The sequence below is a fragment of the Sitophilus oryzae genome, unplaced genomic scaffold (genome assembly GCF_002938485.1).
Source record: "Sitophilus oryzae breed Bouriz unplaced genomic scaffold, Soryzae_2.0 scaffold_1146_pilon_pilon, whole genome shotgun sequence".
Classification (NCBI taxonomy): domain Eukaryota; kingdom Metazoa; phylum Arthropoda; class Insecta; order Coleoptera; family Curculionidae; genus Sitophilus; species Sitophilus oryzae.
The window spans coordinates 1,541,609-1,564,649 of NW_022145778.1; the positions used below are offsets into that span (position 1 = coordinate 1,541,609).

Sequence of the window (23,041 nt, forward strand, 5' to 3'; positions counted from 1 at the left end):
AGATTGTATTTTAGTTTATAATCATCTGCTGATGATGCTAACATGGTTAGCGAAACGCGCGTCCAGTGTAAAAGTAAAAGTGTTTTGGTGTATTGTGGTGATTTAGTGTTTTATTTTACCTAGATCTAGATAAAGAACATTAAAAAGATTCACCCCTTCAATTGCTTTTATTTTAGAAAAATATATATCATAATAATATAAACCCTATTTTTTACGGGGTTTCTTTGTTATTCTCAGCATAGGTATTTCGTTTCACTGAGCGTTGTGTCTTCAGGTTTTGCAGGCATTGGTCATGACTGGTAGTACGTACTGGTCGCATGTTTTCTTCTTCAGATAAAGTGAAATTCTAGATTTGAATATGATTGAGTTTCTTCTATAATTACTCTATGCTAATTTACTTCTTCTGTTGATTTCTGGTAGTAGAGATGCCGTGCTGAGTATTAGTATTCCCTATATATATTTTCTTCTACTATTTCCAGCGTTGTGTTATTATTAGAATGTCTTTCCTGTCTACTAATTCGTTGTACATTACTTTAGTTTTTGCTAAAGTTATTTTGTGACCTACTTTATTGCTGGCTTGTATTTAGTTCACTAATTTGTGCTTGTAATTTTTTAGGACTATTGGCAATTAGGACTATGTCATCAGCGAATCTTAGACGGTTAAAATATTCTCCATCTATTTTTAATCCTTCGTTGGTCCAGTCCAATTGACGGAAGATTTCTTCTAGTGTTGTTGTAAACAGATTTGGGGATATCGCGTCTTTCTTTTGTACTCCATTGCCAGTTGGGAACTCTGGGGTTGTTTTATATACCATTACTCTTGCTTTGGCTTCTTTACGTATATTGGCGAGCGTTTCTATATAAGGCCTGTCAATTCCTTGTTTCGCTAGCTCTTCTATTATTGCCTTAGGATATATCGAGTCGAAAGCTTACTAAGTCTATAAAGGCTATGGCTACTGCAAGTTCGTATTCTTTTGTTCAGCTGATAGTTTCTCTTAGTGTATGTATTTGATCAATCGTGCTGAAGCTGCTTCTAAATCCTGCTTGTTCTCATAGTCGTGCAGCGTCTAGCGTGTTTTGTATTTTGTTGTTTGGCCTTTTCCAAAATCCGAATAATATAAAATATAAATAATGGCAATGGATAAAGTCCAAAATTCATTTAGTATCATCCCTATTTTTATTCCCTAATCTTCGTAGAACAATAGAACGGCATTGTACTAAATCAATAGCGAAATATTTTATCCAATCAGACTGGTAACTATCGAAGCGAGTACATTTTGGGACTGGCTTGGGTTAGTTCGAGTGTGAAATGAGGCAGCCAACGAGGGTGCCGCGGTCGCCCGTCCGCCGGTTGCAGACTTTGGCCCCTGGTTATCGTCGGTCGCAGCTTAAGATACACATACGTTGGATTAAGGCAAACGAACAAAGAGGATTACACGGCTCGAAACTATCTAAAAATATATAATGGCGCGTTTGCTTTTCCAATTACGTTGCGGAGATTTACCGTTGGCCAGATTAGTGATAACTTAAATAAGAAAGAGAACAAGCGCGGTAAATTACTGTGACGCCAATAGTTTATTTTTTTTCATAAAAGGTCGTATTTATGAAATCAAAATACTTTCATTAGACACAATTTACCTCTATACTAAAGAGCTTCGTTTGCCCGTTAGAGGGCATCAAACTTTTAAAAAATACACATTTAAGATATTTTAAGAACCGTTGTTCCACACGAACGCATTAAACAAGTTGCAATACGGACACCTTAGACAACTGTTAAGAATCAAATGGTACCACCATGTCTCAAACGTATCGGCCTTTGAGAAAGCTAGCTGCGAGAGCGTTGAAGTCATGATAACTAAATCCGGCTTATGTTGGGCTGGTAACGTATGCATGATGAAAAACAACCGCCGACCTAAATCTCTTCTTTACGGTGAGCTTGCAGACGGTAAGAAAAGTAAATAAATAAATAATAAATAAATAAATGCCTTTATTGTCAAAAAATTTTTCAATTTGTAGACAAAGGTAAACTAACAAACAAAGTAGAAAAAAAACAAGGTACACAAACAAACAAACAAAAGATAATACAAAACATTATATAAATAATATTGTCAGTCTTATTGTTAAAATAAACATTTATAAATGTTTACAATGTCAAAGAACGAAAAAATTAAAATAATATTCAAAAATATTTAGCCAGTTTATAGCAAAATATCACTGACCTCTAAATAAATTAATTCTGTTTTTTTTTAAATTTTCTTGGGATTTAGGTTCGGGAAAACTCTGATTAAGTTTTCATTTGGGTTTTCATACTTTTATTTCATTTTTAAAGGAAATAACCAAACGTTTCGGCCAACATTACAGCCTTCATCAGTGTAGCTAGTGTCTATAACAAAATGCCAATTTCAAATTAACTTATCACAAAAATCTGTTAAATTTTTTTTTTTTTTTTTTTTTTGAGAAACACATTATTTATACAAATCACGAATACATAACTACAAGCGTTAAAATTAAGAGTCAAGTAGTTTATGTATAAAAAACCTTAAGTAGCTAAGTGTGACAAAGTTTATGTAATAAACACAATAATTATTTACAAAAATTATTATTTTTTTTTCCATACTTATTTACCCGCTATTGAAAGTTAAAAATAAAATCTTACAACACTCACCAAAATCAAAAAAACAGTGCCGAACATAATCCAAAAATTACATAGAACAAATTCACAAACACACACAGCATAATGTTTACTATAATTAATAAAACTAATATCAACTTGTCAGAGGACGGCTACATATTTTTTTTTTAATTTTTTAAATGATTATTCGTAAGACCAAAACGATCCACGTATGTATATTGACTACGGCTGAAATCGCACTAAACCTAATTTATATTTCATTGGCCAATAAACTGTAAAAACACTATTCTTTTTATGGTTTCCAAAATATTACTTCTTATAACAAACTAAAATACACTTGATTCAAGTTTTTTATGTCAGTTCTATCATTCATAGATTCAGGTTCTTTTTTAATATAGATCATTTCCAAAAATTCTCTTTTATGCTTGTTGTATTCAGTGGCTAAAATTTTGGTCTCCTGATAATTAATTTTGTGATTTGTCGTGCTTTCATGTTTAGTCAGAGCAGTTTTATTTTTTTTTTGTCATACTTATGACCTTTTAACCGGTTTTCTAAATATTGTGCTGTTTGACCAATGTAGACGTTTGGGCAGTCTTGACAGGGAATTTGGTATACTATATGAGTTTTTTTATTAGTAGGTATTTTACTCTTTAGGCGACTAAAATGCTTTTTTAACGTGTTATATCCCTTGTGACATACGGAAATATTGCTTTTTTTGAGTAAATTTTCCATAGTAGATATAGCAATAGCAAACATTAGACCAGTGTTTTCAAGATCAAATTCGATTTTCAATTCAAATATAATTCATTTACGGCGTAGAAAGTCTTGTCTAGTAAATAAGAGTTCAATGCTTTGTGAAATGAAAAAAATGATGTTATGGATTTGATTTCAAATGGCAGGTGATTGTGCATTTTTTTCGAGTTGTATAATATTGAACTTTTAAGTAACTCTGAGCGTGGGGTAGGTAGATAAAGATCTTGCTCCGCGTTCCTGAGTGGATAAGTGTGAGATGGCCTTTCTTGAGAAGCTGATACATGTTTACGTATTAGGCAAACGGATTCAAATATAAATAAGGAAGGAAGAGTCAATATTCTTAATTCTTTAAAAAAGTCCCGGCAATGAGTTCTGCTGTTTAGTCCTAGTGCATATCGAACAGCTCTCTTCTGGAGCTTGAAAATACGGTCAAATTGAGTCGCACAACACGTACCCCAGAATGGAAGGGCATACCTGAGGTACGACTCAAAAAGTGCATAATAAACAGCTCTAGCCACTGACAAGTTAAGCTCCTTAGAAACAGATCTTAATGCAAAACAGGCAGAGCTCAATTTTTTCGACAAAGCTTCGATATGTATGTCCCATTTCAGAGAATTGTCCACAACAAACCCTAAGAATTTTACAGATTTTACGACGTCAATGGTGGTGTTGTTAAGTACAAAAGGCTGCAACGAGTTTTTATTTTTTTAGTTTTAGAAATGTTGAGACTCAGGGGGTTCGAATCGCACCAAGATTTAATGGTGATTAAGTCATTTGATATAATCCTATGAAGTGCCGTGATGTCCTTGTTGCTCCAAGTGAAGCTAGTGTCGTCCGCAAAAAGACATATTTTGCCACTGATGTTTATGTTAGCAATGTCGTTAATAAAAAGAAGAAACAAAATAGGGCCTAGTACTGAGCCTTGTGGTACTCCACATTCTATTGGCTTTCTAGAAGACAACGTGGTATCCACCCTCACAAGTTGACTTCTGTTGCTCAGATACGACTTAAACTATCCGAGAGATGATCCCCTGAACCCATAGTGCTGCAGTTTATTAATTAAGATCTTATGATTAACAATCGAACGCCTTAGAAAAATCACAGAAAATTGTTGCTGTAGAATGATGGTTGTTTAGGCTGGAGTAAACTTTATTAAGGAGGGAAAACATAGCGTCATTTGTGGACTTGTTGCTTAGAAATCCAAATTGATATTCAGTAAGTATTTCGTACTTAAACAGAAAAGATACCAGCCTTCTTTTAACCAACCTTTCTATGATCTTAGATAGCGTTGGAAGGAGTGCAATTGGGCGATAGTTAGAAGCTTCATCTTTGTCTCCTCCTTTGTGCAGAGGAATGATTATTGCCGTCTTAAGACATTTTGGAAAAACACCATTTTGGAACGACATGTTTATTAAAGTTGTTAGGTGATTCAGAGTGCTTTCTGGCAGATTCGAAAACATTTTTAAAGTTAGCCCGTCGGTCCCAGAAGAGGATTTATTTTTGATGGTATTAATTGTACTCCGAAGCTCTTCAAGAACTACGGGCGAAAAAAAGAAACTGTGTAAGTTTACATTATCATTAGAGAGATAAGAAAGTGGATCATGAGGAGGACATATGGTATTAGTTAAGTTTTTCGCTACATTTACAAAGTAATCGTTAAGGTTCTCAGGCGAGGTAGAGATATTGCTAGACGAAGAAGCTTTGTTTCTCAACTCATTCACAATAGACCATGTTTTCTTAGCAACATTACCAGAATTGACTATTCTCCTATTATAATAAAGGTCCTTAGCGGCTCTTATAGTCTTATGATAAATTTTTCTGTATTGTTTTACGTAATTGTGGAAGAAGAGACTGTCTGAGAATTTTTTTAAGTGAGATAATGAACGCATGTTTTTAGAAGATATGGAAAAGAACGGGCGGAGACAACTCAAAAGATACAAGGATATTTTCCATGAAAACTTAAAGGGGATAAGCATATAGAATCAGTGGGAGGAAGCAGCGCACAATAGAATGCAATGGAGATGAAGCTCAAGGGCTTCAATAAACGCTCTTTAGCGGATTCGGTTGTTGGCAATTGATTTGACATCTCGCCATGATCGGTTTACTGCTTCGATCTCCTTTTTAATTGTTCTTTGGCATGTATGTATTGGATGACCAGTTCTTTTACTGCCTTGTGGATTCCACTCAATAGCTTTGCCAGGAATGTTGTTGCCGCTTCGCCTTAAAGTGTGACCAATCCACCTCCAATTTCTAAGTTTGATCTCGTTATACACCTGGCTCTGGTTGGTCAAGCTCCATTAATCCTCATTACTGATAGTATTTGGCCAGAATATTAATACAATTTTTCGCAGACAGCGGATTATGAAAAACTTGAAATTTGTTAATTAATGGCGATGTAATTTTCCAGGTCTCTGCACCATACAACAATACTAACTTGACAATCGAATTGAGAATTTTAAGTTTAGTAGTTGAGAGTACTGTCTAGATCGCCAAATATTGTTGAGCATTTCAAATGCTATTCTGACCTTGTTTATTCTATTTATGATATCTTGCTCTGTGCCTCCGTTGGTTGAGTCTATACTACCTATGTAAGTAAAACTATTTACGTCCTCTATAGAGCGACGTTGTTGGTACAAACTCTCATCGATTTAGTTTTTTTAATATTGATCTAAAACCTGCAATCTTCCTTTGTTAGGTCAAGTAGTTTTGATGCCATATCCGTGTTACTGTGAGAAAGGAGGCAGATGTCATCTGCATAAATGAGACCTTCTAACATGCTAACGGGAGTCCACCATATTCTTGTTCTTTTTAGAATATCATTTAAGAGGATATTAAAAAGAAATGGCGACAGGACGCAACCCTGCCTCACTCCATTCCAAATGCTGATGGATTCACTCGGTTGACCCTTATGCAAGACTGCACATTGAGCCTCACAATAGAGCGCTTTTTTGATTCTTACAATTTTGTTAGTAATACCAGCTCTGCTGAGGGCTGGCCAAAGCGCTTGGTGCTTTGGGCTATCAAACGCACGCTCAAAATATACAAATATCAGGTATAAAGGTGAACTCCATTCCAATGATTGTTCCATGACTATATGCGGAATGTATTTATGTGATCCAGACATGATCGCTGAAGCCTAAATCCTGCCCATGAAAGAAAACGCCTTGCAGAACCATCTTCAGATGCGTGTCAAATTCTCGTCAGCGAGTAATGGCAGTAGTAGTAGTAGTTATTTATATTACATTACACAACGTTTCGTTCAGATGTATAACTCTCACCGTGATCAAATGTTAACTAATTAGTGATGTGCAAATGCAAGACCATGGGATACTATTTTATTATTATTATAATAATAAAGCCCTACTACTATTCTATTCCATATTTGGTTGGTTACCTTTCCCATTTAGCATATTATTCTACCGTGTGTTGCATCGCCGACCTGGACATAGAAAATCCCCTTTAAATTTTAAAAATGACGAATAAGTTTTCCCCATTTTATTTCACAGAAAAATTTATTTGAAACTTTTTAAAGAACTCCTTAAAATGAAGCAAATTGTTCATTTTTCAAGGTTTATGCAAATTCATTCTTGAGTTATGATCGCTCATACTCTCAGTATTTTTGTATCTCTACAAAAAAAGTAAATTAGGCAAAAATTTAAAATAATGCCGGTCTTGATCATAAAGAAAATAAAATAACCATCAATGTTCTGATCAATGTAGAATGAGTGAGAGGGGGCGGGGTTAATCACTGTAACCTAAAAGATCTATTGTGCCCATTTCCTTGAGTTATAACTCATCATACAGTCTATAACCCATGTCCTGATCAAACAAACATAACAATCACAAGTTGTGTCACAGTATGACAAATCTATTATGATTTTCTTGTATAGTTTGTTCTACAGAGATCTGTCAAAAATATTCCCAGTTATATTCTATATGAAAAGTTACAAAAAGTACACTGCAAACATAAAAGAATCTTTTAAAAATCAATTATATTTCGTAGAAAAGTAAACAGACTGCTTCAAAAGAAAATTTATTTGTTAAACACTAAACAATTTACAAAATTAAATACTTATTAATAAAAAATGGATAAAATTTGCCCTACGTTATTCACCCCCATCCAATAATTCTTGGTGTTCGGAATATTTAAATGACTTAAAATTATGCTTTTTCAAATTCACCAAGAAATGGTACGATCTTTTTCGACTATTTCTCCAAGTATTCTGCTACCTGGTCTTCATATTCTACTTGTAACAGAATATTTAATTCATTTTCATTTATTTTTTTCTCCACGATCCTTATCAACATTAATCTTTTTATATATTTACAGTCTTTAATAACTTCGTGTTGGAATTCTTCTCTTATATTTATAGCTTTCAATAACTGGCCTGGCATTTGGAAAATGTACAGGAAATAAATCCTTAAAGCTGAGGCCGCAGTGCAAGCAAGTTACCTGGAGGGTAGTGGGTATCGAGGCGCCAAGCGACCCTCCAAGTAACCCGCGAGGTATGTTTCCGTAACATGCGATTTTAACCAAACCAGCCGCAGTGCAATCCCCTACCAACTTAAGCCACAAAGCAACTCGCCAAGCATGACACTTGAGGATCAGTCGTGTTCGATATTTTCAGCCAGGCGTAAAGGTCTAAAAATGGAAGAAGAATTGTAATGCACAAGCGTTGTTCTGTAGAATTTGCTTCTCTGAAGTTTGTAGACGTCCTTTCTAATTTGTCTTGAACTTTATTAAGTAGAAAATCAAACGATTTTACACTCATACGTGCATAATTAAAAAAATTGTCAGGGTAATTTCGCATTGTCTTGTAAACTCGTAAAAATTCTCCGTCATGGTGTCTATGCAAGTTATACTTATGCACCCACATCTTTTTCCATACTTACAAAGTTCACATAAGAATTGTCACAGAGCAGAAGCCTTCTGGCAAATTTTGAAAGGGGCATGATACTAAAGACACTCACGGGAACTACAATTTGCAACTGAACTTGATTAGATTGGTTATTGTTTTAATAATTTTCCGTCCACTGCTGCGTACAAGGTATATTTACCCTCTACCCATTAATCTTCACCCTCTACCCGACAAGCTTCCCTCCACCCGTCTATAGTGCGGGCTTGGCTTTACAGCCTGTAGACTTTTTCCTCCATAATACCACTAAACTATTTTGTTTTTCTTTAGTTGTGTTTTTCATATTTACAAATTTTATTTAGCGCGTATAAAGTCAATATGACATTAAAGAGATGATTTCTTTTAAAATTATTTTTGGTAACAATGAATTTGAAGGTGGCATGTTTGTTATTCTATCAGGACCGTGTTGATTTTTTTTGATTAATTTAGTATTTTTGAATTTTTCATAACTCAAGAACGAATTCGTACAAATCATTTAAAATGAACAATTTGCTTCATTTTAAGAAGTTCTTTAAAAAGTTTCAAATACATTTTTCTATAAAATTAAATGGAGAAAACTTATTCATCATTTTTAAAATTTACATGGAATTTCCTATGTCCAGGTCGGCGATGTAACATACTGACTATTGAGTAAAACTGACTTTATAAAAGATTGTTTTAATTAAGAATTTATTCAAGTTTTAATATGTATAATAAGTGACAATAATAAGTTTCAACTGCGCTTTGTATGCATATGCATACAAGGACAAATTAACTTCGATAAACTGAACATGGTGTACGTTCTCTCGTATAACATAAATAAGCTTCCGGAACATATAAAATGTTTGTCGTAATATGCGTCAACTCGAGCACCACTTGTAGAAGTTGGATAAGTTTAACTGGTACAAAACACATCGCCATCAGTCGAAATTGGCGAATGTAAGACCGAGTGGCGCCGTAATTCGGGGCCGGAGCGTTTTGCGATGATTACACGGCCCACGTCATTTTCTAATTACCGGCCTTCAATTACGTTTCGTCGACTTGCACCAATTACTGCGCTCGTGTGCCAAATCGAGAGGTTGCCGATGTGGCAAGGGACAGGAGATGCTGCACGGACAGTGGCGTAGAGGGGCCGAACAAAAATGGGACTGTGAATATAAGTTAAGGACTTGAGGACAACAGAGGATATTTGTAGAAAGTAGAATGTTTGGGAGTTAATCAGCGCGACCTTAAAAATCTATTGTGTGTCTCCTTTCTTGAGTTATAACGAGTTATAACTCATCATACAGTTTCGGGGCTTTGAAAAAAGCCAGTATCTGAGACGGCTTCACAGAGGCTATACTCTGTTTTACGCCTCAGGTAAGATTTCGACAGACGACAATGTCCATACCAATCCATTTATAAAAAAGTTTTCAATATTTGTTAAGTTAACTATGGATGGGTTTATTAAATTTTATATAAATCCGTCATGGCGTCGTCTCTTGTTGCTTTTAATTAGTTTTATTGGTTTATTTCGAAAATGACAAATCATATTTCAATATTATTGGAGTGACGGAATGATGAACGATGCACGGAGGCAGATGCGTATGAACTAGACTAGATTTTTGAAGCTTGTCAAACTCTTGCCAAATTATAGGTTATATTTTGTGTCAAATTATGACAAATAACCTGCGTTCTCGAAAACATTTGCCAATTGCTTTTGCATTTTGGTTCATATTATTACATGTGTTTGTGTTTATTGAAGTTAAGTGGAGGGGGGGGGAATCGAGGAAAAATTAACTGTAGACCGAGAGCACAGTTTAGAGTTAATTTTCGGAAATGATCATCGGTGATATTCGCCATATACTTTTACATATAAAATGACAGCGATTTTCAATTCCAAGCCAATTCTGACCCAGTTTTTTCGACCGATATATGGTATAAATACGATGGTATATATACATGTATTCGGATTATACCAGTATAGTTAAATTACATAAATATTTTGAAAAATACTAACCTTCCTCCAACAAGAAGTGAATCGGCATCTCGAAGTACTAAACGGAAGTAGTCGACATGGGTGTCATTGCCAGTAAAACGATGAACATCATCTTCGGCACCTGAAATAGAAAACGAAAATTTAGATATGCACTTCAAAAGACATGCCTTATTAATTGTATCCAACAGTACTAAGTTTTAAGTAAATTCGATGAAGAAAATAATAATGATTCCTATATAAATTTTGGCTTCCATTGAGATCACTTTACATAATCCTAAGATATGAGTAAATATATTTCAATAGTTTCAGAGATATTAATAAATAAATAAAAAATATATACAGGGTGCTACAAATTCGGGGTACGAGCATTACTATCTCTATAAAACGGATTTTTTTGAAAATCAATTTTATTTTTTCCTGTTACTTTTTAGAAAATCAAAAAACTAATTCCACATTCTCATAGCCACTTTAGGGCTATCTGATGGTATTTTTAGATTTTCAAAATAGCTGATAATTTGTGAGATACAGAGGCCAATTTAATTTTTTTAAATACGGACCTGCATTTTTTATTTTAGGTTTTGAAAGAACTCGGATATGCCACACTTGACACTTTTTTTTGTTTTGTTAGTACCGGAATAGCGGCCTGCGAAAGTACTACCATTGCTCGCAGGCCGCTATCTCTCGTTCGGGACTTAATAATCTAACCGATACTTTCCGACAAGTCGGAATTTACTACTCTGCGCTATGATTGTCATTTTGTGGTATCTGCCCAAGCTCACCTGATGATGGAGTAGGGCTTCGAAACCGGTAGTGAGAGCAGGTTGATCCACATTATGACAAACACAGCGTGGAATTAAATTTCTATATCAGCAGTTAAGTGGCAAGAATCCTTATATAATTTTATGATAGACCTATACTGCAAGAAATTTGTTTTCCATTTTTATAATTTGGCTTGCTTGAAAAAAAACTTTTTGCCATCTTTTTTACTATCGATAGTTGCGCCTCGGTGGTATGAAAGTACTACCATTGCACGCAGGCCGCTATCTCCCGTTCGGGACTATTAAGTCACAAAATACCATAAAAACACCATACCGCATACCATACCACATACCATACCACATACCATACGACATACCATACGACATACCATACGACATACCATACGACATACCATACCACATACCATACCACATACCATACCACATACCATACCACAACCATACCACATACCATACCACATACCATACCACATACCATACCACATACCATACCACATACCATACCACATACCATACCACATACCATACCACATACCATACCACATACCATACCACATACCATACCACATACCATACCACATACCATACCACATACCATACCACCATACCACATACCATACCACATACCATACCACACATACCATACCACATACCATACCACATACCATACCACATACCATACCACATACCATACCACATACCATACCACATACCATACCACATACCATACCACATACCATACCACATACCATACCACATACCATACCACATACCATACCACAAAATGACAACCACAGCGCAGAGTAGTTAATTCCGACTTGTCGGAAAGTATCGGTAACTTTTAATTTTTTTATCGGTAGCCCTACTCCATTATCAGGTGAGCTTGGGCAGATACCACAAAATGCCAACCACAGCGCAGAGTAGTTAATTCCGACGGAAATGTCGGAAAGTATCGGTAACTACTCTGCGCTGTGATTGTCATTTTGTGGTATCTGCCCAAGCTCACCTGATGATGGAGTAGGGCTCCGAAACCGGTAGTGAGAGCAGGTTGATCCATATTATGACAAACACGGCGTGGAATTAAATTTATATATCAGCAGTTAAGTGGTAAGAATCCTTATATAATTTTATTATAGACTTTTAACTGCAAGAAATTTGTTTTCCAATTTTTTTAAAGAAGGTTAAAAAATATATATTTTTATTTATTTATTAATATCTCTGAAATTATCGAAATATATATATTATTATAGGCTACACAGGGCCTATATCCTGTCCCTCATTATGCTTTAAACAGTAAAAAGTGCATCAAAGTTCAGTCATTGGTTTTTCAGTAATGCACACAAAATCAAACAAAGACATTTTTATAATCATTGATATGTATCTTAAATTATCAACATTCAACTACTTATTAGGTAGTTTTTTAAAATTTGTTCCATGACTTTGTGTATTTGTTACAGACTTTTCAACCTCTATTCTTTATTATATGTATAGATTAATTACTATTTTCTTAAAATTCAGTACGTACTAAGTATATAAAACGTACAAAACGAATTAGCACTCTTTATCCATGTAATAAATTATAGCAGGCATCCGCCTAAGCCCAATATAGATTTAAGAATATTCTCGAGAAGATTGGGCTAATAACATAGACTGTCTTAGTAACAATTTGCTGCTTTTTGTACCCACTCTCGTCCATTAATCAAACCTATCCCTGTGTCACACTTTCTCAAAGTGCTCGAGCTTGCCCTAAAGAAAAAGGCCGGATCTTGCCGACTTTGTCCGTTTTTATCGAAGAAAACTTGGATAAATCCTCGGGAAAATGGAATATCAAAAAGAAATATCGATGGGAAAAACTTAATACGTTGCGCAGCGGCCGGCGTATCCTCGGTAGTCTGTAGGAATTGAGATAAAATGAGTTAATTATACAGTAGCTTCGGTGTTTGGTTGGTATCGATTTGGTATTTCTTTAAAGAAAAAGAGAAAACCATTATCATATCTGAATAAAATATAAACTGAATAAAGAGTGAGGTAAAAAATATTTAATTTTTGTGAAACTTCTTTATAGGCCAGTCGGTACGTCGTTTTAAGGTGGTTTGGTGGAAATAATTAGGGGCAAGCTGAATTATTTTTTATTTTCTTTGTTTTGATGTGCTGAATGATATATTCAATTTGCACGGTCTGTCGATCCCGGATTTGGCCGCCATTTTGAAAAAGTCCATATAAAAACTACATTTTTATGGATTTTTTTTAAATATCTCGGTCTGGGTGCATTGTAGAAAAAAAAATGCAGGTAACCAGAAATAAAGCAAATTAAATTCTCTACAAAAAAGGTTCTATTAATTATTCTCGTAAACTTATCCGTTCTAAAGTTATAGCAATTAACATCTAAGGCTTATTAAAGGCCGACCATACCAACAGGTATGGTAGGCTATTAAAATCGACAAAAAAAAGTTTTTTTAATTTCACTCAAAATGAGTTATTTGGGTCATAAATGACCTAAATACAAAATATTTTCATGGTGTCTGTCTGTCTGTCTGTCTGTCCGTCTGTAACACGATAACTCAAAAACCTCTAAACCAAATTTTTTATTGAAAGATTTTAACCAAATTTGGCACAAAAATACTGTGGCACCCGAGAATCTGGCTATTAGTTTTTGGTGGGGGTGGGGGTTGGTAAGGGGATAAGGGAGGAGTTTAAACATTTTAAAAAATCGTAACTCCAAAATTACAGTAGCTAGCAAGACGCGGTTTTCAATTTAAGATTAGGAATATTTGCAACAAAATTTGTAATAACATCAAAATCAGTCAAAGTCGCAGTTTTTGAGATATTCCGTGTTTCCGTAGTCCGTTTTTGAGAAAATCCGTATGGAGAACTCCAAACTCCCATAGTAGCGGATCGGGGAAATAACCGCGGACCAAAATTGGAAAAATTCCTTTACTTTGAAACTAAAAGAACTGCCTACCAAATTTTTATTAACATATTTTAATATGGGCGGCTATACGTGCCTCCCGGCGCCAATTTTTTTTAAATACATCTTAATGTGCGCTAGCGTTAAATTTGATACTTGATCTATTCGACAACAGCGCGAGACGGCAGCCGGAGTGCGGTCAATTATGCAAACCAGTTCGGGCGACTTTTAGTTTTAGTGTTTTCATTATACTATTCCGAAGTGAGACACAAAGATTAGGATTTGGCCTATAGGAGAAACCACTTAAAAACAGTGCACCGAGTGCTTAAAAACAGCTCTACCGCCAGGTAGTGTGGAAACGAGCACAAGAAAAACATAAATTTGTACTGGCAAATTATTCAAATTTACATAGAATCAGTTTCCCATATTAAATGAACCACTAGAAAATATATGCTTTATATTTAAGCGCTTGTATCTCGTAACCTGTTCATGCACGAAATCGGTGAATAGGACCTTTTTTGTAGAGAATTTGAATAGCTTTCTTTTTGGTCTCTTTCAAATTTTCTGTACAGTGCACGCAGACCGAGTTATTTTAAAAAAACATAAAAATGTCATAATTTGACAGTATTTTTCAATATGGCGGCCAAATCCGGGATCGATAGACCGTGCAAATTTAGTAGAGTATTCAACAAAGTAAAACAAAGAGAATAAGTGATATTGCAGCTTGCCCCTAATTATTTCCACCTAAAACCACTTGTCGACTGGTCTATTACGCGCGCTGGGAGTAAGAATTCAAGGCCATGACACTCGAGCTATTATCCGATAGTCAAGCAGCACTAAACGCAATCAACTCAGTAACCATCAATTCGAAGGTGGTCAAAGAATGCATAGAGGAGCTGAACAAATTAGGCAAAGAAAATAAAGTCCTCCTACTCTAGGTGCCCGTTGATCAAGGGATAGAAGGCAATGAAAAAGCAAATGATCTAGCTAGAAAAAAAAGCCATCCCCTGTGGTCTCGTGTCCAATCTAGACGTGCAGCAATATGTCTTGGAAGTAGCCTAGATACACGTAAAGGTCTTCTTGATCTTAAATTTGCGGCATGTAATCTCCTTCTTCCTGTCATTGAGGATATTACTCTGTGATATGTCCTCGTAAAATGGCCACGTAGAGCTGTTATGAAAACTTTATATATGGTTTTATATATGGTTTCGACGGACTGACGGACAACATTTGCCAGGTATCGATCCTCTCTTTGATCTGTTACCCTAGGGCGACTAGTTTCATGCCTGCGTTCCACGCTTCCAGTTTCCTGGTACAAATTTAGGATCCTGAGCTCCTTGGAACCCCAAGTCGCTCCGATATTGCGTGATTGGAAAAATTTTCTTGGTGCAAAGCGACAATTCTGGCTCTATTGAACAAAGAAATCGGATTACCCGGCATTTTAAATATAAAACTGCACAAAAGATGCTATTTGCGATGCGATTGTCTATGTTTTACTGAACATATTTTATTCATACTGCATTTGTTTACTTAAATTTGATTTTTTTGCGGGCCGTTTTTTATGCATTAAAATATCAAAATCATAAACTTTTGGCAGGCAAAAAGCTTACTTAAATAAACTGATATTATTCTTAATACCAAGGGGTCCAAGAATTTTGGCGATGTGTATACTTTAAATACTTTGAAACTTTCGTATGGCACACAACATATGCAGATCTAAGTCACGCTATTTGTTTTATTCAAAATAATCAACATTTAAATTTTTGGCAATTTTTTTTGAATTCCATAATACCTTCACTTCCTCTAATTGAATAATTATCATTTCTTTACTTATAATTTATAAATATTTCTTCTAAAACGTTAAACTTTTTTTCCTTAAAGTAATGCAGCTTGTACGATGCACTATTCTCTTTTCCGGCTTGATTTAATTTTTCACTGTCTCCTCCTCACTCTACTTCGACTTTAGAAGGTAAAGCCAGCCCGAGACAATTTTCAAATGACCTGCGGAGTGCAAAAGCCCGAAATTGCTTCTGTTCCCGTGATTAATCGACGTAATAGTTCCATGGACGTATATATTCCGAGAACTGATTCAATCAGGGTGACAAATAACTTGCGGATTAGGAATAGCAGTTTCGCATCGCTCGTGAGACGTATGAATAACAAAAGACAATTGATTGGACATTATGTAGCGTTTAAACAAAGCATCCATTAGAGAAACAAAACAGAGCATGGAAAGATGAAGTTTATGTAACGAGGACTCACGACAGTTCGGACCGGTGGTATTTAAAATCTTTCCCTTTCAGTGGCGGAACCTAATTTAAAGATTTGGGGAGGACACAACAATAAATTGAAAGTTGCCACAGGACTACGCTCAAAAAGAACTCTATTTGGGCTATTAAATCGTCAATCTAAGGCTGCAAATTAAAGGATCTTATTTTATTAAAAAACTAAAACACTGTCTACTAAAATTTATTCATTCTGGTCTTCAAAATTAACGGAATAAATTAGTGGTCGCAATTATACTTTATACTTAAAAGTTTATAATTCACAATGTCTAAAAAAATTCAATTTAAATTAATAGAATATTTTAGCAACAGCTTTTGGTCGTTTGGTAGTAGTCAGTTGTATCCATAGAAAAAACCTAATCATTAGCTTATAAAATAATACACTTTTCATTTCTAACCAGAATTTCTCTTGACGGACGATCAAAGGCCAAAATTACATTACTCGCACATTTTGAAATATAATTAGGTATTGACAAGTTCAAAGTTCGAATAAAGAAGTCCCAATTTGACGCTGACAATTCCAATTGCGATTAAGTGCATGAACACAGAGTCGGACCACAAAGGTTTGATCAATTAGATCTAATATTCTGGTGAACAGTGAACAAAGCGATCAGATGATGCAATAGAATAAATCTAATAAAAGATGACAACATGCGTGGAATTGGCACGTGACATACAGTGGTGGATCCACAGAAGAAACTTCGGGGACTCAAAGTCAAACTTTGGGGGACTTTGTCAAAGTTTGCAATGGACATCACATGGACATCACCTATTTGAAATAAGCTTTAAGCGTGCCTAACGTGAGCTGTCGCTTGTGGAAGATGGCAAAGTTGTTAACATAACTTATTTAAAAAAAAATCTGTAGAATTTTTTATTTAAATAAATTAGGATTACAACATTGGCCATCCATTATTTTTTCAGAAAAAAAATTCTGTAGAATTCTGTAGATTTTTTTCCGTGAATTTTTCCAAAATTTTAACAGTTATTCTGCTATTTGGTGAAGATGAATCCAACAAATCAGAGATCATTAAAATCGGTCCAGCTCTTAGTGATTTTTAAATGGTGTAATTAACATGACTTTATTTTATTTATTTACATTACATTACCATCCAAACTGTGTGGAAAACATAGAGAAATATAAAATAAAAGAGTTGTCATTTCCGTAGTCAAAAGTAGGCAACACGTTTAACGAGGATCGATTGTAGCGCACCCTTGAGCCGTAGCTGAACTAATGGAAATATGACAGACGTAATCGGTAAAATAGGTATCTGCATTGCCTACCACAAAAAAGGCGGGCAGTTTAAATGTTAATATAAAATTTTATGTATTTTTAAAAATGTTACGAAATTAAAACTGCAAAAAATATAATGAAAGTTTATTTTTAAAAACGGAATATTTGAAAAGTATAAACATACACAAACAAAACATACACATACAAAAATAGTATCAAGTTGTACACTTTTCAAATACTTACAGTTAAATGCTGAAATTAAATTTGATAATATAAAACATATATGCTGAATTAAGCTCGAGAGGTAAACCGCTGATCAATTTCTGTACACTAATGCCAAGGCACGAATTTATAGGCAGTTCGTTTTACGTTCACGGAGTTCAGAGATGGACAAAACAAAATTGCAAAATACAAATAATTATAATCATAGATAAATGCAACAAGTTTAGATTGGAAAGCCCGTAAAAATTTTAGGTCGCGACAGTTATATGCGATCTGGCGCTGCTATAGCGGTCGCTAAGAACAACGGCAAACAAAAACAGAAATAATTTTCTCTTGTCAAAGTCAGAATCTTCAAAAATCATAATAATCTTTCAAAATCCAAACCGCTCTCATTAAAGAAATTCCGAAAAGTGTTTATAGCGTCCATTTTCAAAGTAATAATTGCTATCTTGTGAGTTTAATTCAAGTTTTATTTACTCCAACCGGTGATAATTGTGAAAAAGTGGCATTAAAAAGTTAAAAAGCTGTGCTGTGAACTGTGAACTGCAAAAACCATCGTGGATCGTGGCATAACGTCGGTTTCCAATGTTTCATAGGTATTTCATACATGCGTCCTTATATAAAATAAAGTTTCTTGTATGCGACAAACTGTCTTTTATTTATAAAATTAAACGAAAATAATAATAAATTTGAATAAACAATATTTGGCGATATAATTCCGGAAAAAGCCGAACCGCTCCGAAATTTTCAAAAGTTTTGGGTCGCGACCGTTGCAAGGATAGCGCCAAATAGTGTTTACATTGTCCTGATGGGCACTTTCCAATCTAAACTTGTTTCATTTATCTATGCAAATAATTTGCTGTCATGTCACTTGTCAATCTTGTCATGACACGTGACAGGTAGCAGGTAGCAGGTGGCGACGGGCTTTGGAGCCTTAACTGAACTATGCAACATTATGGCCAAGTTAGACAACCTTTCAAACACTCTTTTATTTTAGTTACTTTATAGTGGAAAAATTGATTTTTTACTGAACTTTATTTAACATAAATCCAAGAAAAAAGAGCTATAATTATATTCGGTTCAAAAAAACAAAACAAAAAACACTGTAAAAAGTTTGGTTATTGAATTAAAAAGAAATGATCGAAAAAGTAGCGGAACAGAATGACCCATGTGTTCTCCGATAAAGTCGGACTCTGATCACGTCAAAAGCCTCTAAACTTCTTAACTTATTTAACTCACTGCCAACGCCGCAGGAATAAATTTCAATGTACGTATTCGCAGAAAGGCGACAAAATTTGTTACTAGAAAAGTTTCCAATTCCGAACTTCCCAACAACTGCTGCAATGCGTTATTGATTAAGTTTGCCTGCCTAGCTAGAACATCTCACTGAACGTGTTGGCTTAATATATAAATAGGCTGTATTTATTTCCTACGCTATATTTAATTGGTATTGCAACAAATTGAATTAAAATATAAGTAATATGCACCTTTAATAAATATATTTCATACTGCTTCGTAAAACAAACCTTTAAATACTTAATTTCAGTCCGGAAAATAAGGTTTTACAGTTACATTTTTTTAACAGATTAGGCCTGTATTTTTGTTTACCGGATTACTTATTATAATATACCGTCCTGATGATTTTTTTGGTATCAACCGTTAGATTTTTTCATAACTTCTTTCGGAATCAGATTTTCAGTACTTATTGACTCCATTTTATCAGGTTTTTTTTCAATATAAGGAAATACCAAACACTGATTTTAGATTTTTAGATTGTATGGGAAGGGGGAAGTTAATCACTGCGACCTTATAGATCTATTGTGTCTCCCTTTCTTGAGTTATAACTTATCATACAGTCACAGAGAGCTTTGACATAAGCTCGTATCTAAGACGATTAGTTCTACAAAGTTTTGGTTGTCGTCTTGGCGCACTCGGTAATGAGGTGTTCTGGTATTTCCCCATTTTCCACATAGAATCTGCATTCGCCGTTGTTTTTTAGCTTCAATCTGTTGTGGTGTTTATTGAGGAGACAGTATCCTGTTAAAAACCCCGTGACAATCCGAAAATTGTTCTTACTTAAATCACGGAAAATCTTTAATTTTTCCCGGTCCTCAAAAATGCCTTCGAGTGTCTTAGACTATTGGAGGAGTCCAGGTTACGGATGGAATCTTCATGGCAGGCGCGTGGCAAACGCACGTTCCACGTTCACCAAGTACTTTTAGTGATTCGAATGGAATTTTGAGGCTAAAAGTTACTAAAAGTGCTACATATTTTAATGCTAAAATAGTGTCAATAAATTCATCAGGGCGTGGCGGGGGAGGGGGCCCGTGTAGATTGGGGGCCCCGCATCTGATCCTGTATAATAATAATAATTATTGTTAACTTGGAATTTGGTTTAGTTGTGAATATGTTTAGGCGATACAACACACAGCGATTATCATGTTTTCACGGCGTTTTTGATTAAAAGTATTATATCGGTAGACTTTTTCCATAAGCACACTTATTTAAAATGATTAATGACTCTGTGAGCAATATTAGCGAAGAATAAGAAATTTTTTTGACACGGTTCAGAGTCTTTATATATTTTTCAGTGAAAGTCTACCCCGTTGGCAAAGCCTAAACTGTGAAATAAAAAATAGTAAAACTGTTGGTTTAACTTTAAAAAAATTATGTCCAACTAGATAGTCGTCAAGAGCCGAAGGCATACTATCGATAAAAACTAATTTTTTGTCCGTCGTCAAGTGTTTATCAAATTTAACGTTAATACTTAAAAAACGTACTGATAGAGACGAGGCCAAGATGTTACAAGATAAAATAGAAAATTTCGAATTTATTTTGCTACTAAATTTCCAAGGTACAATATTGGAAAATACTAACTTGCTTTCAAAATGCTTACGAAAAATGATATTGACATAGGACTGGCCACAGATCTAATATCAGGGGTTCTTGTTAAAATAGAAAATCTTAGGGACAATTTTGAAAGTGTGTATGAGCTATCAATTTCAATTGCGAAATCTTGGAATATTGAACCTCAGTTTAAAAACAAAAGAGTTCGTAGAGTCAAAACTTTTTTTGACGAAATAGCAGCTGATAAGCCCAATGAAAATCCTAAAAATCGTTTAAAAAGTACAGTTTTTTATGCTTGTTTGGATATAAGAATAACTCAGTTTAGAATCAGGTATGACGCATTTCAAAATATTTATTCAAAATTTGAAATTTTAAACCCACAAACATTGTTAAAATCCCAGGAATCTGATATCTTAGCTAATGCCAAAGTATTAGTAGGCAAATATCCTAACGACCTAACACAAAATCTAGCATCGGAGCTAATTCAAGCAAAAAATTTACTTTATGAAAAAATCAAAAATATTCACAGTATTAGAGAGTTTTCTGACTTTATTTTTGAAAAAAAAAAAATACTGATTAGCAGTATACCTGAGATTTGCACTATATTCCAGTTGTTTCTGGTTCTCCCTATAACATCCGCTGAACCAGAAAGAACTTTTTCTAAGCTGAAAATAATAAAAATTTTTGCGAGGTCTACTATATCCCAAAATCGCCTAAGCTCACTGGCCACAATATCAGTTGAGAATGATCGAGCAAAAGAGGTAGATTTGGGCAGCCTCGTAAACAAGTTCCCTTTGTTAAAGTCCAGGAAAAAGGAATAGACTTTCTAATATACCATAAGGTACTTCATAAATATTTAAAATTTCTTGTACACATTTGGGTTTTAGTTATTAGTATAGTTAAATGTTGAATTGTTTTTTTTCTAATAAAACTTTGATTAATTAGAAGCAAAAATGTTTGTTTTCTAGTTTAAGTATTTTAAGAGTACCTACTATACTAATAAATAAATAAATGTTGAAACAATTATCAAAATATAAAAAAAAATATCACATTGTGGCTCTTGTTAAAAAATATGTTTCAAGCAGATATCACAATAATGATGTACCCCAAGAGTGGCCCCCTAAGAAAATTTACGGGGGGGCCCCGCGGGAATTTGCCAGGCTACTGCTTCATGGTTCTTGAGTTCTGGTTTAAATTGATTTCCACTTGTGAAGCAGAGCTGTTCTGGTTCAGTTAGTGGCAGTGTTCGCTCCTTTTCTAGCTAGATAGCTTGCTTTATCATTGGTGGCACCACGAGTAGGAGGATTTTATTTTCTTTGTTCAGCTTCTCTAGGCATTCCTTGAACAACTCTGAATTAATGGCTATTGATCGCTCGATACTTACTAATCGTTCTTAGGGCTGCTTGAATATCGGATAAAATGGTTGTTTCTTGTTTCCGATAGTTCCTATTTAAGATAAGTTGTACGCATCTTTCGATAGCGAAGATTTTTGCCTAAAGGATGCTGGAGTCGGTACCCATTGGTTCAGAGTATTTACTAATTGATCCAAATACTCCAATCCCTATTCCTGCTTTACTTTCGGAAGCATCGGTATGTCACGTTATGGCATGGTCATTTAATTACTGAGTAAACGTTTCTCTTTTAAATAACCCGTGGATATTTCAAAGAACTCTGAACCATATTCAAATTTTCTGACAGTACTGACAATGTTTCCATCAATAAATTCAATAGTATCCATACAGCGGATTTAGAACTATACCGGGTGCGTCTCAAAAGTGTAACCTCGTATAACATTTTTCTTTTTTTAGATAAAAAATCGAGATTTTGTATGTTAGTACGTGATATAAATTAGGATTGACTGACGTATTCAATTGTTTTCGGCCACTTCCTCTTTCACCGGAAATGACTACAACTTTTGATTTTTAAATGGCACCCTCGGTATTTTTTTACTTTATTCGATAGAAAATGGCACTCTGAATAGAATATATCATATGTCAACTTTTGACATTCTCGCTTAAAAAAAATCGTATTTTAAATTCCTATCTAGAGTGCCATGACTGTGTTAAAAACACTAATTTTTAATCAAGGAGCTTTGGAAAAATAGATTTGATCGTCTAATGTTTTTTTCGTGTCTTGTCCTGGCCGGTTAAAATATGCCCAAATTGTATTTTTAATCATATCTAAGGTTTTTCAAACGAAACGAGGAGGGCTCATTAGCATATTTGGAAAAAGTTTTTTTTTAAGAATAATTTGGTACCACGAACTTGGTATTTCGAGTCAAATTGTTGTTAAATTTATGGCCATGTCACTCTAAATTAAAATTTCAAATTCTATTTTTTTAATTCAAAATGTCAAAAGTTGACATATGCTATGTCATTCTATTCAAAATGTTATTTTCTATCAAATAAATAAAAAAAATACCAAGGGTGCCAGTTAAAAATCAAAAGTTGTAGTCAGTTCCGGTGAAACAGTAAGTGACCGGAAATAATTGAATATGTCAATCAATCTTAA

At 34.5% G+C, this 23,041-nt stretch overlaps 1 protein-coding gene across 1 annotated transcript in view; it reads right to left on the minus strand.

Moving 5' to 3' along the window:
• The window catches only part of LOC115887229 (semaphorin-1A), a 79,407-nt gene extending 69,023 nt beyond the window's left edge, over window positions 1-10,384 (minus strand). Inside the window, exon 1 of the mRNA XM_030906595.1 lies at window positions 10,280-10,384. The gene's annotated coding sequence lies outside the window, so the exon portion shown is untranslated. The remainder of the gene's footprint in view (window positions 1-10,279) is intronic.
• Between the last annotated feature and the right edge of the window lie 12,657 nt (window positions 10,385-23,041).